This window comes from Nycticebus coucang, chromosome 6 (assembly GCF_027406575.1).
Source record: "Nycticebus coucang isolate mNycCou1 chromosome 6, mNycCou1.pri, whole genome shotgun sequence".
In the NCBI taxonomy this organism is placed as follows: Eukaryota; Metazoa; Chordata; class Mammalia; order Primates; family Lorisidae; genus Nycticebus; species Nycticebus coucang.
Window position 1 is genome coordinate 114042852 of NC_069785.1, and position 17719 is coordinate 114060570.

Below are 17719 nucleotides of genomic sequence, written 5' to 3' on the forward strand. Positions count from 1 at the left end.
AGGAAAATTAGGCTTTGAGGAACAATCAGTGTAAGTGTAAAATAGGGGAGTGGCTTGTCCAGTAGGTAATGACATATGTCCAGTATCAAATGGAGAGGCAAAGAGTTTCACCAGCTTTGACTCAAAGGGGAGGAGGCAAGAGTCTTGGAAACAGGTTAGCCAAAGGAAGCAGAGTGGGCAGGAAGAAAGATGCAGGAAAAAAGGGACCCAAACCCCCCCCATCAGAGGATGATCATGTGTCTTGAAATTTAATCAGTGGCAATTGCAAAGAAATGTTTGTACCCATATTTATTCTCAAGTGTGTTCCTAAGTGGCTACTTTATTTTTAATGACACTGTGGGACCTAACACAGGACTACAGAGGCATGATTATTCCCAAACACAAGATGAGAGAGAATTGTACAACATAAAGACCTTTCCAAAGGTTAAAATACTGTGGATGTTTTTGGCTTTTTTTTAAAATGTAAATGAGTCAAGTGGTCAAATGCATAAATATCAGTGAACACCCTGCTTAAAGAGATAAGACATCAACAAGGTAATGCTGCTAAGCCCTGGATTCTTGTGCAACAAAAACCTTCTCATTATATTTAGAGCAATAAAAAGTTGAAAATACAATTCAATAAATGATTTCATTCTTTAATATCTAGTACCTATACATAATTAGACTATCATTGCCTCTATAGCATTTGTTTTACATGCTTTATTCTTAACGCATTAAAAGGATTGTAGAGGCTAACAGATATATTCTGTCTCAGCTCTTACTGTTTTCTTTGTTTTATTCTATAAATGGTCCATAAAACAGTTTTCTTAAATATTAAAATAGAGATATCATGCATGTCTAAATTTCAAGCAGAGAGACTTTGTCCAATCACCCAGTGTGACGAGAACAATTAGAAGCTGAGTTGTGCCCCAACAACCTCTTACTCCACTTCCTACTAGATATTGGAGTCTCTCACCTGAGTGTTGAGGCTTAAATCTACTGAAAGGGAGGTGACCTTAGACACCAAGCAGAGCAAGCCTTTATTTTGGGCCTTTTTGTTCAGTGATTCTTTGGGGAAAAACAACTCCTTATTTGGAGTAATTTATTCTTTCTTTTATTATACCTTTCCTGGATCTCAGGCGACTGCCTCCCTAAGGTTTAGGGAATCCACCAAGACTCTATTGCTCCAGGAAGCTGGTTCACTGCTCACAGCTGTGGGCAAACCTGAGCCTGGCAAACCTTGGTCGGCCTTGTTTAATAATTGTTTAATAATTAGCTCTGCCCTTTTCAAAGTAACACATTTCCCAAGTCTGAAGTGACATAAAGCAGCTTTCTGAAAGCTCAATTTTGGGAGTAAGACAGAGTAAAATAAAATACATTGTGCCATTGTGTTTTCTTCATGAAAACATGGGGACAGGAACAGGGAAAGAGTAATAGTTCAATGCTCTTCTGTCATTTGATAGTCTTCTGCCCCAACCTTCTGCCAGCACTGCCTTGACCACCATGTAATTGATAGATTCAAATTTCATTTCTGCTCTTCACTATTTAGCAGAGATGATGACAAAGCAAAGTTTGTCCAAAGACATCAGGAAGACATAGGGAGTAAAAGAATAGACAACATTGAGGGCTATACCCCCAATTCCTACATAATTGAGCGTCAGCTGCATCGTGTTTGCATACTTTCATGCCGAAGCCCTGATGGAGATGTGGACACCATTTAAGACATTATAGGATTTAGGTCGGGTGTGGTGGCTGGTGCCTGTAATCCCAGTACTCTGGGAGGGTAAGGCAAGTGGATTGCTAGAGCTCAGGAATTCAAGACCAGCCTGAGCAAGAGCAAGACCCTGTCTCTAAAAAATAGCCTGGTATTATGGCAGGCGCCTGTAGTCCCAGCTACTCAGGAAGCTGAGGCAACGGGATCACTTGAGCCCAAGAGTTTGAAGTTGCTGTGAGCTATGACTCCAGGGCACTCTATCCAAGGAGAGAAAGGTCTGTCCCCTCCCCAACAAAAGAATTTAGAACTTGGTCTTAATAATATTTTCCTCCTTTGCATGGCTATTCTAACAAAGCAGAAGTTGTTCTTGGCTAATTAGATGCATCACTGTGTGACCAGTATGTGGAAGGCAAATCAGTACCTTTGCCATGGGAGGAGGACAAGCTCTGGCCTGATGAATAGGAGATACTGAGAAGAACCACCTTTTGTGAGGGGGCAGTTGACTCCAGAAGGGCTCATTCTGCATGATGGGAAAGCATCATGTCCTGTTTGCAGACAGGCTCCTTCTAACATGCAGATCCACGAGCCAGGGAGGAAAAAGACCCAAGTCACATGATTGTACACCATCCTACTCTGAATCAACTGCAGTTTCTACCTCACAGCATGTGCCAGGTGAGATTCAGATCCAGGTTGCAGCTAGATACTGGGAAGCAGCAGGATTTCGGCAGCTGCTGTTCCTGACTCAGAGAGATCACATTGCTCTATGTTTTCAGGTGGAGATGTTTTAGACTTTAGTGAAGACCCATTAAAAATGGGGATAAAGAAATCAAACAGGAAATCACTAACTTCCTTAAGCATAACAACAATGAAGACACAAGCTACCAAAACCTGTGGGATACTGCAAAAGCAGTTTTGAGAGGAAAATTCATCGCTTTAGATGCCTACATTCGAAAAACAGACAGAGAGCACATCAACAATCTCACAAGAGACCTTATGGAATTGGAAAAAGAAGAACAATCTAAGCCTAAACTCAGTAGAAGAAAAGAAATCTCCAAAATCAAATCAGAGATCAATGAAATTGAAAACAAAAGAATCATTCAGAATATTAATGAAACAAGGAGTTGGTTTTTTGAAAAAATAAATAAAATAGATAAACCATTGGCCAGACTAACTAGAAATAGAAAAGTAAAATCTCTAGTAACCTCAATCAGAAATGATAAAGGGGAAATAACAACTGATCCCACTGAGATACAAGAGATCATCTCTGAATACTACCAGAAACTCTATGCCCAGAAATTTGACAATGTGAAGGAAATGGATCAATATTTGGAATCACACCCTCTCCCTAGACTTGGCCAGGAAGAAATAGAGCTCCTCAACAGACCAATTTCAAGCACTGAGATCAAAGAAACAATAAAAAAGCTTCCAACTAAAAAATGCCCTGGTCCAGATGGCTTCACTCCAGAATTCTATCAAACCTTCAAGGAAGAGCTGATTCCTGTACTGCAGAAATTATTCCAAAAAATGGAGGAAGAAGGAATCTTCCCCAACACATTCTATGAAGCAAACATCACCCTGATACCAAAACCAGGAAAAGACCCAAACAAAAAGGAGAATTTCAGACCAATCTCACTCATGAATATAGATGGAAAAATTCTCAACAAAATCCTAGCCAATAGATTACAGCTTATCATCAAAAAAGTCATTCATCATGATCAAGCAGGCTTCATCCCAGGGATGCAAGGCTGGTTCAACATACGCAAGTCCATAAACGTTATCCACCATATTAACAGAGGCAAAAATAAAGATCACATGATCCTCTCAATAGATGCAGAAAAAGCATTTGATAAAATCCAGCATCCTTTTCTAATTAGAACACTGAAGAGTATAGGCATAGGTGGCACATTTCTAAAACTGATTGAAGCTATCTATGACAAACCCACAGCCAATATTTTACTGAATGGAGTTAAACTGAAAGCTTTTCCTCTTAGAACTGGAACCAGACAAGGTTGTCCTCTGTCACCTTTACTATTCAACATAGTGCTGGAAGTTCTAGCCAATACAATTAGGCAAGACAAGGAAATCAAGGGAATCCAAATGGGAGCAGAGGAGGTCAAACTCTCCCTCTTTGCTGACGACATGATCTTATACTTAGAGAACCCCAAAGACTCAACCACAAGACTCCTAGAAGTCATCAAAAAATACAGTAATGTTTCAGGATATAAAATCAATGTCCACAAGTCAGTAGCCTTTGTATACACCAATAACAGTCAAGATGAGAAGCTAATTAAGGACACAACTCCCTTCACCATAGTTTCAAAGAAAATGAAATACCTAGGAATATACCTAACGAAGGAGGTGAAGGACCTCTATAAAGAAAACTATGAACTCCTCAGAAAGGAAATAGCAGAGGATATTAACAAATGGAAGAACATACCATGCTCATGGATGGGAAGAATCAACATTGTTAAAATGTCTATACTTCCCAAAGCAATCTACCTATTCAATGCCATTCCTATCAAAGTACCTACATCGTACTTTCAAGATTTGGAAAAAATGATTCTGCGTTTTGTATGGAACCGGAAAAAACCCCGTATAGCTAAGGCAGTTCTTAGTAACAAAAATAAAGCTGGGGGCATCAGCATACCAGATTTTAGTCTGTACTACAAAGCCATAGTGCTCAAGACAGCATGGTACTGGCACAAAAACAGAGACATAGACACTTGGAATCGAATTGAACACCAAGAAATGAAACTAACATCTTACAACCACCTAATCTTCGATAAACCAAACAAGAACTTACCTTGGGGGAAAGACTCCCTATTCAATAAATGGTGTTGGGAGAATTGGATGTCTGCGTGTAAAAGACTGAAACTGGACCCACACCTTTCCCCACTCACAAAAATTGACTCAAGATGGATAAAGGACTTAAATTTAAGGCACGAAACAATAAAAATCCTCAAAGAAAGCATAGGAAAAACACTGGAAGATATTGGCCTGGGGGAAGACTTCATGAAGAAGACTGCCATGGCAATTGCAACAACAACAAAAATAAACAAATGGGACTTCATTAAACTGAAAAGCTTCTGTACAGCTAAGGTGACGATAACCAAAGCAAAGAGACAACCCACACAATGGGAAAGGATATTTGCATACTTTCAATCAGACAAAAGCTTGATAACCAGGATCTATAGAGAACTCAAATTAATCCACACGAAAAAAGCCAACAATCCCTTATATCAATGGGCAAGTGACATGAATAGAACTTTCTCTAAAGACGACAGACGAATGGCTAACAAACACATGAAAAAATGTTCATCATCTCTATATATTAGAGAAATGCAAATCAAAACATCCCTGAGTTATCATCTAACCCCAGAGAGAATGGCCCACATCACAAAATCTCAAAACTGCAGATGCTGGCGTGGATGTGGAGAGAAGGGAACACTTTTACACTGCTGGTGGGACTGCAAACTAGTACAACCTTTCTGGAAGGAAGTATGGAGAAACCTCAAAGCACTCAACCTAGACCTCCCATTTGATCCTGCAATCCCATTACTGGGCATCTACCCAGAAGGAAAAAAATCCTTTTATCATAAGGACACTTGTACTAGACTGTTTATTGCAGCTCAATTTACAATTGCCAAAATGTGGAAACAGCCTAAATGCCCACCAACCCAGGAATGGATTAACAAGCTGTGGTATATGTATACCATGGAATACTATTCAGCCATTAAAAAAAATGGAGACTTTACATCCTTCGTATTAACCTGGATGGAAGTGGAAGACATTATTCTTAGTAAAGCATCACAAGAATGGAGAAGCATGAATCCTATGTACTCAATCTTGATATGAGGACAATTAATGACAATTAAGGTTATGGGGGGGAAGCAGAAAGAGAGAGGGAGGGAGGGGGGTGGGGCCTTAGTGTGTGTCACACTTTATGGGGGCAAGACATGATTGCAAGAGGGACTTTACCTAACAATTGCAATCAGTGTAACTGGCTTATTGTACCCTCAATGAATCCCCAACAATAAAAAAAAAAGAAAAAAAAAAAAATGGGGATAAGGCCCAACTACTTTGGCTGAGTGCATTATATTTTTTCTTCTTTCAGGAAACAACACAAAGTTAAGCCAGTAGAAGTTCAAGGAGAGCTGCTGTTCAATTAAATCAGAGTTAAAGGGAAAGCACTGGTCTCACACCATCTCATAGATTCCTGGACACTTAACAAGGCTGCTCATGTGTGTAAGCAGCATCCTGCCAGGAAGAGCCTGTCTGGCAAGTGGTTGCCTGAATCAGAGGAGCAGCACCAGGGGCAGGTACTGACCCTGCGCTCCCCTTGAACCAGGAAGCAAAAGGACCTCTGTGGGTGGAAGCAAACCATCACTGTTAGCAGCAACTCTTCCTCTCCAGGGAAAATCAGAGTTTACAGCCAGGGACAAGACAGGCTTTGAGATGGACAGGGGAGAAGAGTGCTGAGCAGTCCTGTTGCAGACTAAATGAAACCTGAATCTGGTATCACACTCACCTCCTGTCAATCCAAACTTAGTCATTTCTAAAGCAAATTAGTTTTTCTCAGGAACAAAATGAATTTTATAATAACTTGCCTTAGAGGGCAATTTCATAAAGGAAATTATATTTATCAGGTGTTTATCACTATGCCTAGCAAATAGTGAGTGCTCATGGCTACCCAGAAAAGGAAAAGTGTCTCACTCTGAAGAACACTGTAACCTTCCACCTAAAGTGGGGGTGGGGGTCGGGGGAAGATACCAGATGCTCAACCACACACCAGGGCATTTACCTGTCAGGCAGGGCAAATAATTATGGCAAAAACAAAACTACATGCGATGAGAAGATGTAGAAGGGGTAATTTACTTTAATGATCTTGGAATTTCTCAGGGAAATTTCAAGAGGGAGATGCAGTTGGGCCTCAGGAATAACTGGAAGCGGAAGGGTTGTACACAAATACTTTGTTTGACTGGGCAGGATTCTTTTTTCTTGTTTCATGAGGCAACACCACACTAAGAAAGAAAAGCAGCCGGACTCTGTCCTTAACATTAGTTTCTGTCCAGGATTTTTTCATCGTCTGTTTTGTTGGGGTGGTGGCTAAGGACACATGTAATTGTGAAGTCCAAGTAGCAGAAGATACTTTTGGATTTACCTTTGCAGTCTAGACTCTGTCTTTGCCATTCCCAGGTTCAAACATAACAGGAGAGACAGTAATTTTCCAGCTTGGTCAAGGGGTCACCCTGAGATCCTAACCATGTCTGTGATGGACACATCTTGGGTCAGTTGCTCAGTCAACCACTTTGGCTATTTGACAGAATCATCAGGTTAACGCAGTGGCTCCCATGGTGCCCAGGTACATGGGAGTGCAAGGAACAATTCACAGAAGAAGTGGAATTCTTAGCAGATTGAGTTTGGGAAGACTCAGCCCAGAGCCCTCTCCATGCTGGAAAGACATTGTGATGATGGCAGCAAATCCCTTTTCTGTATCCTGGATCTCATGGAATTGTCATGCTCTAAACCCTGCCTCCTCCACAAGGATTAGGGGTGGAGGAAACTTTACATAAAAGACCCTCGTACCACCTTTTGAAACAAGCTTTTGGCATCAGACAGCCCAATATAAACAACTCAGGATTTCCTTGACCTCTATTGATCTACATAACGTAAAAGTTAAGATGTGAGATTGAGTCTCAGTTGTGTCACAAAAATAACTGTGTGACGTAGGGTCTACTGCTCAGACACACTTCCTTCATGTACAAAATGAAGATGACAAAGATAGCATCCTTTCACTGTTGTGAGAATTGTGAGAAAATACACAGAACGTTCTCAGTACAGAGTGCATGACAGCACTCAAAAGACAGTAGCTATCATTGTTTACACTTAAACAATTGTCATTCAACGGATCCATATAATACGCAACTCTAAATTCTAACTATGAGTGTTTCTTGCCTTCTTGGGACCTCTTCTTATTGCCATTATATCACAGGGCTCCCTCAGTACTCTCATAGCAGAAGCTCACTAAATATTGACCAGAGTTTGATAATGAATGAGTGATGCCTGAGACAGATGGCTGGTGGTCCTATGCATGTTTTCTATGTCTATAGACAGCACCCCATGGTAACAACTGGAACATACATTGTGGAGTGACATCTTTCATAAATTTAGATGAATGAGTTCCATTTATTCATTCATTTTTTATTCATTTAATAAGTATTTATTGAATGTCTATTAATATTCCAGACATGAGCCAATTTCTGTTTGCATAATGGTGAACAAATTCTCTGCATCCATGGCGTTTTCATAAAGCACTGTATACTTACACAGGATTCTGATGTCCTATGTAAACCTATAAGCCCTGGAGTATACATACCTTCTCTTTAATTCTCAGTCTGCCCCACTAGTCAGTGACCTCTTTGAGGACACGAACTATGTTTTTCACATCTGTGACTTGCTGAATGACTTTTACATAACAGAGCACAACAAATAGTGAACAAATGAATGAATAAATGGAACTCATTCATCTAAATTATTTTAGATGTTTCCTAGAATTATCCTAGACAACTCTGATCACCTGTGCATATATTTATTCCTTACTGAATCTTCAGATATTTTGAGTGAGAAGGGAAAAGTGGCAACTTTTTACAGGTTAGGCCTTTGAGCCTTCCAAGTCTTGTATGAATGACTTGAGTGATACACACACCCATGGTGTCTGGAGCAAACAAACCAAAAAAAAAACAGAGCAAACCCTAACAGTGGGAATAAAATTTGATTTTCTGAAGATGCCTCTTCCTCTAATCTTCAATTTTCTTCTTAGAGAGAATAGGCATACTTTTCCTCTTCCAACCTTAGCTCTTTGCCCTCTGAGCTCAAAGTTACATTATTAATAATCTGAAACAACTGTTGCCATGGAAATAGCCTAGCGACATCCAGAGCAGAACTGCAGCTTTGGCAACTTTTGTACACTTGGATGAGGAGCACAACCCTTTTGACAAATACAATTCTTTTAAAGGTGATTGTAAATAGATTTTAAATCAAGCTATAAAGTAAGAATAACTGTTTGACATTTTATTCTATTAAAAAGAAATGCTGATCTAGAAAAACCAGTGGGTTACCTGGTATCCCTCCAAGAAAATAAAAGGCACTAGGAATTTAGTCATTAAAAAGTAACCTGTAAATAAGACATATAGTATTTTATTAAAACATTTTAAGTTACACATGCTCATTATAAAAACCTTTGGAAAACACACAAAAAGAAGGAAGTTTAGGTTTATGTTGAAGACGGCAGACTCTGTAGTATTCATTACAGCCTATATCCTTCATGCCTGAGACCCCAGACATTGGGGAAAAATAATAACATAGCCATCATGATCTTTTCTCCTTTCCTGGGGTCCAAAGTTTATCTGAAGTTTACATTACTAAATTTAAAACTCAATAATAAGCCAGATCACTGAATTAATGAGTTCTTTTTTATCTGTTTTCAATAGTAACAAACAAAATACCTCATCATTCTGAAATCAGGTGCAATTGCTTAAGACCGCCAGCCAAATTAAATTAAATATTTTCATTTGTAATATATTTAGCTAACATTTAGTTAACCAGGCACCATTCTAAGTGTTTTAGAAATATTAACTCATTAATTGCCATAGCAGTCTTATAAAGTATGCAGTATCATCTGCATTTTACAGATAAAGAATCTGGGAGAATTGAGAGATGTGAAATAATAAGAGAGCTAGGAAATACAATGATACATTTTATATTCTCTGCATAGTTGCTGGAATACTCTCACCCTAAAATTCTGCTTCAGATACAATTTGTTTTTGACTTAAAAAATAGACTATTTTTGTAGGGAAGTTTTAGGTTCACAGCAAAATTGAGCAGAAAATACAGAGAGTTCTCATAGACCCCTGGCTTCAGATGTGCCCAGCCTCCCTGCCATCAACATCCCATACCAGAGAGGTGCCTTGTCATAGTTGATGAACATGGTCAGCCTTCTAGTGTCTGAATTCAGGTACAGTTCTTGACCATTCCCTTCTTATTATCAATTCTTCCTATTTCTTTACCCCAGGCCCAAGCACATACAAGTATTATCCACAATATGGTTTTTTGATAATAGAATGGAAATTATTATCCAATAATTTGGAAATGATTATGTCTCTATAGTATAACTTAAAATGCTTTGGCACCCACAGATGAAAAATTATTTATGTCATTTGTAAGCTTCAATGCTAGGATCAATCAGTTGATGTAATTGAAAATAAACACTCCAAGGGTTAGTATATCAGAAAGGCCACAGTCCTGGGGCAGCTAAAACTACTGCCCTTACATCCACTACTCAGGTCTTAACACCTAAGACTTTGCTGATTAACAAATAACAGAAATGGTTCTATTTTTGGTTAACATAGTGGCTTATCAATTGACCTAATGTATGTTAGAAATGGCCTCTTGTTAATAATTAAAATATTCCATATATGTGGGTTGACTTATTTTAGAAATATTTCTCACATTTGTTTGACTATAAGACTCTATCGAGTCCAGTAGCTTGTATTCTTTGTCCCAGATCTAGCCAGTGACTAGAAGGACTTCTGACTAGCTGATCCCAAGTGTATAACAGAATCTTGCCTTTGGAATCTTGTCCTGAGTATTTCAAGTGAGTCCTTATGTAAAATGGAGCTCAGGGCATCTTCAGTGATAAGAGAGCTGGGAATTCATGGAACTTAGGGAAGAAGCTTCCTCAACAACACTGGGTTTTGTTGCTAATGTAGGCTTGTTCAATAAATGTCTACATGTGTGATAAAATCTGGCTGGAGACTTGTTTTCACTAGTAGTTTAAATTAATTGTAGTCATGTTATGAGGCAGTAGCTAAACCTCACCTACTTCAACCTTCTTTTGAAGCTACTCTTATTTATCAAAAAGAACCTAAGAGTTGTACGTGGAAAAATGACCTAAGGTCAGTAAAAATAGACATGCCAGAATATAATTATGAAAGATAATGGGAACTAAAGCTGAACAGTACCGTAGCTAAATCCACTGTCCATCTCCTTACTCGGGCAATCTCTTCTTCGTTCCTTCACCCCAAGCCTGTCGTCATGTTGCTGGAAGTCACACTTGTCTTTATTTCTTTGCATGCTTGGCAGAAGAGAACATCACTATTACCAGAGCAATTCTGCTCCTCCAGAGTCCTGACTGTTCCTATTCATATTGACCTGGGGGCTTTACCTTAATATAATTGTCCTACATACAGGTGGTTTTAGTAAAGGTAGTCATTCTTGCCCCTTCCCTTGTATTCAGAACTACATGAGGGGTTTAAATACCCATCTGCTTCCTTCCTTTGTTCAACTATAGGATGATAGACCCAGTGGGGAGCCAGCTCCAGCAAATGTTGGAAGTTGATTTTGTGTTCAGAAATCCAAGTGCCTGCAACTGTTCCCACTGCAAAATGGGTGTTCACTCCCATCTTATACATAACTGTCAAGGAAGCATCTGATAGCCTTGTTCCCACTGAGGTTTTGTTGACTGAGCTGGGAATAAAGACAGGAAACATGGAAACAGCATAATTATCATATGCCCACATTCAACAAACATGTGTTAACCACTACCCCTTTTGTGAGACACATATTAGCAAGTAGATATATAACTAGCACTAGCCATTTGCCTGCACATCGGAGAATGACTAGGTGCCATTTCTTCAAAGCCAACCCCTCCCTCTGTGCTGGTGTCTTTACAGGGAAAAATAATCAAGGCTATTATTGGACTATTGTGCCAAAGCCTGCACTCAAATCTGAACAAAATGAAATTAAAGAAATTTCAGTAAGATTATGCATTACATAAATTGTGGGAACACAACATTTGTTGTGGGCATGAAAACTTACCTTCTAAACTAACTTCCTCCTAAGTCACTGCTGGAGAACGTGCAATATATTTAAGTAGAGAGTTTTCTTTAGTTCTAACTTTGCTCCCTAATAGCACATATTATAACCCGTCTCCAGGACACTGCCCCAGTGAGGCAGACAGCATAGCCCACTGTGTTGACACCATTTCTCCCCAGTGAACAGTTGGCAGGCACCAGCTCCTTAGCTGATTGTAGTTAATTGCTGACTGAAAAGTATTCTGGGAATTAGTAATGCTTTGAACCTGACCCATGTTTTGATTACAAAAACCAAAAATAAGTAAGTGACTGTGACGCTCCACATAGGAGGCACTGCAGATAGAAGGCATCTGCTTTACTGAGGTACTCTTGAGAGCTGTGAGGTACTCTTGAGAGCCTTGAGTACTAGCCGCAGCTCTGTCACAGCCCATGGTTCGGTCTCTGTGCAGGGGTGGGTGAGGGACAAATGTACAGAGGAAGTCAGGGAGTGACGCTGCAGCCTGTACTCTTCTCAGGGGCCTGAAGATGGCTAAGTGAGCAAAAGGTTGTGAATTCTTTCCAAATATATGAAATAGGTCTGGCTTTTTAAATGTAAGATATAACTCTAGCAAGAATATATAGGTTCTTCTGAAAATAAATGTATTTTACACAAAAAGTCCATAGCTACAAGTGATCTTCAAGTTCCTGAGTTCTCACTTCTGTACGTTGTTTCATTGAGGAGGGAAGTTTTCACAGCTTGAGTATTCTCCTCTCACCTTATTCTTTTATTTCTCCATGCCTCTGGTTTACAAGAGCCACTCCAGTGTTCTGTTCTCCCTCACTTCCTGAGACTGGAAATTAAAATTCTATCTTCGGTATGCCCTGCACCTGGCCCACCTATGATTGGCTTTTCATTTTTCTTTCCTCCCCATCTTCCTGTCTTTCCTGTTCTCCATCTGGTCCCCAAACAATGGAATTATTTGGGGAGAACAGAGGATCTGAAGTGAACACGTTGAATTCCAGCTATGTTTCTCCAAGTTGGGTGATTTAAACATATTGTTTATTCTCCCTGAACTTCAAACTTTTCATCTGAAAAAATAATTAAGAAAAATAATACATGTATTGCCAGTGCTATGAGGCAAAAACACATGAAAAGCTTTAGGGGCCATGCTTGGGCTAGAGTTGGTACTATTCACCTTAGTTGCTCCCACCACACCACTATTTGCACTTTTCTGACCTAGAAAACAGCCGCCTACCATTTAGAAAGTTTTCAGATTACCTAAACTGAAATTAAGAATTTATAAGGGGAGACAAGATGGCTTTCCACAGAGGCTCCCGTCCAGAAGGAGAGTTAAAGGACAGAAATTTAGCAAGTAACCTGGTGTATTTGAGCTGCACCAAGATAAAAGGTTGAAGAACGCACATCAACCCCACTGAGGTGAGCTACAACCCCAAGGATCCAAACAAAAGGTACAAAATCCATCACCAAGCGGACGGGAGTCCCCTCCCCCATGAGAATGGCTCCGAGTGCCCCACAAACAAATGAGCAGAGTACAAAGGTCCTCCCACTATACTCCACAAGAGAGACCCTCTAAAAACTGGACCTACCTCCCCTACTAGGGTGCCATGGTATTCTCCTGCCAGGCATAAAACTGTATATATTCTTTACCTGCAATTCTGGGCTCCTAGCACTTCCCTCCACTCTCACTCTGAGGTCTGGAGGCCTGTCCTTCAGGAATCCAGATTCTCGGGTGATTTCTCAAGGGGTGTGGACAGGGCCTAAACTGCTGCTGGTCAGTCCTGACTCTACTGCACAGAGTGAGGAGAGGATAGTGGGCTGAGAGGGAATCACACCGGAACAGCGGTGCCCCGAGGTGCAGAGCAGCAGCTGTCCTTTGGCAACAATAGCACTCACTTCTGGGTATTCCGAAGCCACACCTCCATCTCCCTGGGCAACCAGAGGAGGCCGGGCATCTACTCAGGTGGCAACCATCATGAAACAGATCTGGGACAGAAATGCAGGCCCTGTGAATAAAGGGTTTGCCTGAGGTAGTACCGGCCTGGATGGACTCCAGGGACTAGAAACACATGCACAGAACCTGGAAGTTCCCAGGGCAGGGCTGACCCAGAGGACCGCCTTACTGAGCATAAGAAGCATCCGATCCTCAGGGGATCGTCAGCCTATAGACGAAGGAAGACAGGAGGCTAGAACTGATAGGTAACCAAATACAAACGTGTAGGAGCAAAAACAGGGCCTGAGGCACAGGCTCTGGAAACTTAAAACAGCTTCTCTTCTGCAGGGGAAGTTAGCAAGGACAGAAACAAATTCCCACAAAGTTGTTCTGCTCTGTTCTGTCAGTAACAGCAATCAGGGGCGGAGCTAGAACTGAGTGAACACCTCCCAGCCTCCATCAAGCACCCAAGGTTGTTAGGCCTCACCTCCGCCTGCTAGATAGAGGCAGAGCGCAACAGACTGGCTGAGCAGAAATAGATTTCCTTGTGACTCAGGCAGGCACAAACCCCTGGAGTATCTGCTCTCTACAGGCAACTAAGTCACAGCTCTGCCAGGCTATCAATGACTGGGTGTGACAGAGGTGCAAGGTGGGGAAGGAGGCATCAACCTTCTGTAGGATAATATTTAGAAATAAACTTATCCTACATCAAGCACACAAAGTAAATTCAGTGTGAGTTTAAAATGACATGCTTTTCTTCCAGAGGCTTAAGACGCTTGGACCCCCCTGGGTTACTCACAGAGTTAGGTCTTTTTGGAATTGTAAAAATTCCTTAGGCCTTTTCTCTGAAGCAGTACACCCCGTGAAGCCTGAGATCCAAGGGCATGCCGCCCTTCCTCAGAGATACGGGCCAGAGGGTTGACATATGTTAACAACATATTGTCAGAGGTCTATAGGTGCTCTGCCCTGAAGGAAGGTCACAGTCATTACTTCATACTGAGTAAACTGAGTGAATGCTTGAAGATATTCTTCTATTAACTCTGTTCCCCTATAGCTGTTTTCATCTTTGTGCCCTGCTCGGAAAACTAGTCACTGTTTAGAGGAAGAGATTTACTACACAGGTGGTTACATTGATATGATAAATATTTCCTTTCAAGTTAAAATTCAGCTAATAGATAAGGGATTAGGTGTGTACGTGACTGGAAGAGTATAAAACTTAAACTTGGAATAAAGAACTTTGCTATATGCCATCCCACGGTGTATGGTCTGTTTCTTGACTTAATAATTACAGGAGCGAGTTTACACCTACAGCAAAGCTGCTGCTCGTTCGCGTCTCGAGTCATGCAACACCTTCCCAGACTGATCTATTTGCTGGGTGGGTCCTCCTGACTCCACGGAGCACCAGAGCAAGCCATGTCTGAGTAGTCACCAGATCCCTGAGAACCACTTACCAGAGACCTTTTAAACTCTCCCACCTGAGACAGGTGCTGACTGAGAAAATTGATTTGGACCTTCTGAACTGAGCCAATTGCCTGAGGACTATTCAGGTGGTGCCTTGGGTGTGTGGTTGTAGGAAGGTTTGATTTTCTTTTCCAATTGTTGCCTGTGGGGGGCAGGGTGACATAATTGCTGGTATTTCTCCACAGCTGAGACTTCAACACAGAGTAACTGTTTCACTAGGGTTGAACAGAGACAACCTGAAAACAAGACAGAACCACTTAGCCACCACCACACTAAACAGGTCCCCAGTTCCTCAGGCCATCACACTGTATGGGTCCTCAACAAAGCTCCAGGGGAAAAATCAAATGGTGTAAAACAATCATGAAGCAGAATCAGCAGAAAAACTCAGGTAACATGAATAACCAGAATAGATCAACCCCCGCCCCCAAGGAAAGATATGGCAAATGTAACTGAAGATCCCATTAATAAACAGCTGGCCGAGATGTCAGAAATTGAATTCAGAATTTCAATTGCAAACAAGATCAATAGAATGGAGGAAAATTTGGAATTATAAATTTAAAGAACAATTCAAAAGTCAGAATAAGAAATTCGAGGAGAAATTCAAAAGTTGTCTCAAGAATTTAACGAATTTAAAGACAAAAACACCAAAGATTTTGATGCACTGAAGCAAGAATTTGCAGCCTTCAAAGATCTGAAAAATGCAGTAGAATCCTTCAGTAACAGAGTGGAGCAAGCAGAAGAAAGGATTTCTGACATTGAAGACAAAGCCTTTGAAAGCTCCCAAACTCTCAAAAAGGAAGAGAAATGGAGAGCAAAAACTGATCATTCTCTCTGAGAGCACTGTGATAATTCGAAGTAGGCTAATATCCACCTCATTGGAATCCCTGAAAGTGATGAAGCACCCTTGCAAGGCACAGAGGCCCTTCTCCGTGAAATTATGAAAGAGAATTCTCCAGACAGGCAAAGAGATTCTGAAATTCAGATAGCAGACAGATTCAGAACCCCAGCACGACTCAATCTGAATAAGAAATCACCCAGGCATGACATAATTAACTTCACTAAAGTTAATATGAAGGAGAAAATTCTCAAAGCAGCCAGACAACAGAAAGCCATTACCTACAAAGGGAAGAATATTAGAATGACTGCAGATCTCTCTGCTAAAACCTTTGAATCCAGAGGAGGGTGGCCATTGACTTTTAATCTCCTAAAGGAAAATAACTTTCAACCCTGGATCCCATATCCAGCTAAACTGAGTTTCATTTACAATGGAGAAATTAAATACTTTAATGACATTCATATGATGAAGAAATTTGCCATAACTAAACCAGCTCTTCAGGATATTCTTAGACCTATCCTCCTTAATGACCAGCCCAATTCTCTACCACAAAAGTAAACTCACTCAGAAACTTTTGATCAAACTCCAACTTCCACAGTGGCGAAAAAATTAAAAATGTCCACTGAACTTTCAAAAAACTCGATACCCAAAATATTACCAGACTTATCAATATTCTCCATTAATGTCAATGGCTGAAACTGTCCTCTAAAGAGGCACAGGTTGGCTGACTGGATACAAAAACTCAGGCCAGATATTTGCTGCATACAAGAATCACATCTAACTTTAAAAGATAAATATAGGCTTAGGGTGATGGATGATTGTCCATATTTCAGGAAAATGGTAACCAGAAAAAAGCAGGTGTTGCAATTATACTTGCAGATACAATAGGCTTTAAACCAACAAAGGTGGAGCTGGGGGCTCCACTTCAGCGGTTCCATCTCCTGGAGATCTCAAGTGTCTCTGCAGCAGCCTCTGTCACCCTGTGACCTCCTGCAGGGGGGAGAGACAAGATGGCGGACTGAAGCCAGCTTTCAACAGAGGCTCCCGTCCAGAAGGAGAGTTAAGGGACAGGAATTTAGTAAGTATCCTCGTGGATTTGAGCCGCACCAAGAGAGAAGGTTGAAGAACGCACATCAACACCGCTGAGGCAAGCTGTGATCACAAGGATGCAAACAAAAGGTACAAAATCCACCACCAAGCGGACGGGAGTCCTCCTCCCCCATGAGACGGGCTCAAGAGCCCCACAGTGAAACAAACGGGCAGAAATTAAAGGCCCTCCCACTACACTCCACGGGAGAGACCTTCTAAAAACTGGACCTACCTCCCCTACTAGGGTGCCATGGCATTCTCCTGCCAGGCATAAAACTATAAAACTTTAAAAATCCTTTGCCGACAACCCTGAATCCCCAACACTCCCCTCCCGCTCACTGAGGTCTGGAGGCCTGTCCCCCAGGAGTTCGGATTCTTGGGTGATTTCTCAAGGGGAGTGTACAGTCCCAGAGCTGCAACTGGACAGCGCTGACTCTGAGGCACGCGGGTGTGGAGAGTGCACCGGGCTGAGGGGGAGTCATGCCTTGGCGGCACATCCCTGTGGTGTGGTGCAGCAGCCCTCCCCGTGCATCAATATGGCCAGGCATAAAACTGAATTAAGCTCTAGCTTCCCCGCTGAGCTCTCAGCACCCCCCCACTCTCACTCGGGGTCTGGGGGCCTGTCCCTCAGGAGTTCAGATCCTTGGGTGATTTCTCGACGGGAGTGCACAGTGCCCGAGCCGCGACTGGCCAGTGCTGACTCTGAGACACGTGAGTGAGGAACGGCACTCAAGAAGAGGGCACTCGGCTGAGGAAGAGTCATGCCTTGGCGGCACTTCCCTGCGGTGCGGTGCAGCAGCCATCCCCGGGCAACAATATGCCCAGGCATAAGACTGAA